At 48.6% G+C, this 3,921-nt stretch overlaps 1 pseudogene; it reads left to right on the top strand.

Annotated features, from left to right (window-relative positions):
• Positions 1-1,207: 1,207 nt before the first annotated feature.
• On the top strand, positions 1,208-3,413 carry LOC144287450 (fructose-bisphosphate aldolase A-like; annotated as a pseudogene).
• Positions 3,414-3,921: the final 508 nt, after the last annotated feature.

The following is a 3,921-nucleotide window of genomic DNA, read 5'->3' as shown; positions in this document are numbered from 1 at the left end:
AATTTTCTTGGCCTCCACAACTGCAGTTTGTTTTTTTTTTTTGTTTTGCTTTTTATGTATGTATGTATGTATGTATGTTTATTTTTTGTAAAGATTTTTTATGAATTTATTTGAGAAGAACATGAGCTGGGGGGCGGGTAGGGAGAGGCAGAGGGAGAGGGAGAAGCAGACTCCCCATTGAGCAGGGAGCCTAATGTGAGGCAGGATCATAGGATCCTGAGATGATGACCCCAGCGAGCTGAAGGAGCCACCCAGGTGCCCTTGGTTTTTGTTTTGTGTGTGTGTTTTGTTTTATTTTATTTTTTTTATTTATTTATTTATTTATTTATTTATTTATTTATTTATTTATTTGACACACAGAAAGAGAGAGCACAAGTAGGGAGGGAGCAGCAGGCAGAAGCACAGGGAGAAGCAGGTTCCCTGCCCAGCAGAGAGCTGGATGTGCAGCTGGATCCTAGGACCTAGGGATTATGCCCTGAGCCGAAGGCAGACGCTCAACCACTGAGCCTGCAGATGCCCTGGTGACTGCAATTTGATACTACTTTTCTTCTGCCTTCAGCAGACAAGACAGTGTGGAGCAGTCTAGTTGGTACTGTTGTATTTACAATTGAGTAAAAAAGCATCTTGATGTATAAAAATTGTTACTTCTTTATATTTGTAAACCGCACAAATGAAATCATAGCTTTCATTCAAAATGAATGACATATTAGAATGTCAACCAAATGATAGCCAGGATTAGTTTTTCTTAGGAGTCTCTTTTTTTATGAGTCTCTATTTTTTATCATTCTTTTTTTTATTTTTTATTTTTTATTTATTTATGATAGTCACAGAGAGAGAGAGAGAGAGAGGCAGAGACACAGGCAGAGGGAGAAGCAGGCTCCATGCACCGGGAGCCCGATGTGGGACTCGATCCTGGGTCTCCAGGATCACGCCCTGGGCCAAAGGCAGGCGCCAAACCGCTGCACCACCCAGGGATCCCTATTTTTTATCATTCTTACAGCCTATGATACTATTCAATTGTTAATGGAAATTCAAGTATTTAAAAATTAATTTACTTTAAAATTTTTTAGTATATGTATTTTGTAAGATTTTATTTATTTATTCATGAGAGACACAGAGAGAGGGGTAGAGACATAGGCAGAGAGAGAAGCAGGCTTACCTTAGAAACCCTGAGGCTGGACTTGATCCCAGGACCCCGGGATCACTACCTGAACCAAAGGCAGATGCTCAACCACTGAGCCGTCCAGGTGCCCCCACAAATTAATTTTAAAATATGAAAGGGCAGTCTGCTCGCACCCTGCACACCCGCCCCCTCCCGTGCCAGGAACTCACTGGCAACATGCCCTACCGATGGCCAGCGCTGACCCCGGAGCAGGAGAAGGAGCTTTCTGACATGGCTCAAGGCATCGTGGCTCCGCCAAGGGCGTCCTGGCTGCAGATGAGCCCACTGGGAGCATCGCCAAGCGGCTGCGGTCCATGGGCCTGAGAACCCGGAGGGGAGGCCGCGCTTCCACCGCCAGCTGCTGCTGACCGCCCACCACGGTGTAAACCCCTGCACTGGGGGCGTCAGCCTCTTCCACCAGACACTGTACCAGAAGACCGACGATGGGCGTCCCTTCCCCCAAGTTATCAAATCCAAGGTGGTGGTGTAGGCATCAAGGTGGCCAAAGGTGTGGTACCCCTGGCAGGAACAAATGGCGAGACAACCCCCCAAGGGCTGGACGGGCTGGCTGAGCGCTGTGCCCAGTACAAGAAGGACGGGGCTGGCTTTGCCAAGTGGCACCGGTGCCGAAAATCGGGGCGCACACCCCCTCAGCCCTTGCCATCATGGAAAATGCCAACGTTCTGGCCCATTATGCCAGCATCTGCCAGCAGAATGGCATCGTGCCCATTGTGGAGCCCGAGATCCTCCCGATGGGGACCGTGACCTGAAGCGCTGTCAGTATGTAACCGAGAAGGTGCTGGCTGCACCTTCTACAAGGCTCTGAGTGACCACCGCACTCAGATCTACCTGGAAGGCACTTTGCTGAAGCCCAATATGATAACCCCAGGCCACGCCTGCACCATAAATATTCTCATGAGGAGATTGCCATGGCAACTGTCACAGCACTGCCCCGCACAGTGGCACCCCCCTCCCACTCCCCACCCCCCAACCCCCACCCCCGTTCTTGGCATCACCTTTCTACCATGAGGCCAGAGTGAGGAGGAGGCATCCATCAACCTCAATGCCATCAACAAGTGCCCCCTGCTGAAGCCATGGGCCCTGACCTTCTCCAATGGCCGAGCCCTACAGGCTTCTGCCCTGAAGGCTTGGGGTGGAAAGAAGGAGAACCTGAAGGCTGCCCAGGAGCAGTATATCAAGCGAGCCCTGGCCAACAGCCTCGCCTGTCAAGGACAGTACACCCCAAGTGGTCAGGCTGGGGCTGCAGCCAGCGAGTCCCTCTTCATCTCTAACCATTCCTACTAAGCGGAGGTGTTCTAAGGCTGCCCCCTCAACACCCCAGCGCCCCCCCTCACTCTTGAAGAGAGGGCCTCACCTGGGGCTCCAGGCTGCTCTTTCCCATCACTTTAGCCTCCTGTGTGACATTGGTGTGTGGTGGTGTCTGTATATGCTAACTCCGTTGCTCTTTCCAGCCCACTGCCAATAAACAACTATTTAAGGGGGAAGCAAATATGAAAGGGATCTATAAAATGATCCACGCTGTGAAGCCAGTTGCTGTTTTGCTTTTCTACACATATGTAAAGAAAGGAAGAAATTAAAGAAGAAAAAGCAGTGTCGTGCTGAGTAGGATTCATGAACTTCCTTTTCTTTGACCTTTTCCTTCCTCTTCATCCCAAATAAACAAATCGTTAAACCATTTAACCTGAACCAACCTCCCTCAAGCACAGACACACACACACACACACACACACACACACACACACACACACTGTTCTCCTTAAGATGTGTTAGCCAGCGGTATTTTGGTTGGGGAGAGGAGAGCAAACCAGTCCCAAGCTTTGTGGGCAGTTTCTGGGGAATGAGCACTTTGCCCTGGCAGCCCTGGCATAACTTGTTCCTGCAGCACTGCGGACAGATGGGGAGAGACCTGGGAAGGGGGGATCCAGTGAGGGGGCTCAGATAAATCAGTTCAACAGATCACGCCTTCCATTTCCCCTTTCCACAGATGAGAAGTGTTAGAGATAATTGAGTTAAAGAGTCCTTCATGGAGCAGAATCCGATTCATGAGTCCAGAGAACAAACTAATGGTTGCTAGTGGGGAATGGGTCGGGGAATGGACACAATGGGAGAAGGGGAGGAGGAGAGACAGGCTTCCCGTTATGGAATGTGTGAGTCATGGGAACAAAAGGTACAGCACACGGAATATCATCGATGATATTGGAATAGTGTTGCATGGTCACATGGCATAAGGTGTAGAGAAGGTTTTTAAAATTTTTAATTAGTTAACAGAGTATATTATTAGCTTCAGTGGTAGAGTTCAGTGATTCATCAGCCTTTTTATTTATTTTTTGAATATTTTATTTATTCATGAGAGACAGAGAGAGAGAGCGAGAGAGGCAGAGACACAGGCAGAGGGAGAAGCAGGCTCCATGCAGGTAGCCCGATGCGGGACTCGATCTCAGGTCCCCAGGATCATGCCCTGGGCCAAGGCAGAAGCTCCACCACTGAGCCACCCAGGAGTCCCTCTCTCTGATTTCCTACTGAGAAGTTGATTCACAATGTTGTATACACATGAAACTTAGGTAACATCATATGTCAACTATAATCAAATTAAAAAAACAATTTAAATGACCAATTAAAAAAAAAAAACTCAAAACTTTGGAATGTCTGGGTGGATCATTCAGTTAAAGCATCTCTTTTTGGCTCAGGTCCTGATCCCAGGGTCCTGGAATGGAGCCCCACATCAGGCTCCCTGCTTC

Source organism: Canis aureus, chromosome 17 (assembly GCF_053574225.1).
Source record: "Canis aureus isolate CA01 chromosome 17, VMU_Caureus_v.1.0, whole genome shotgun sequence".
NCBI classification, from domain to species: domain Eukaryota; kingdom Metazoa; phylum Chordata; class Mammalia; order Carnivora; family Canidae; genus Canis; species Canis aureus.
This window is presented reverse-complemented; position numbering and strand designations above follow the sequence as displayed.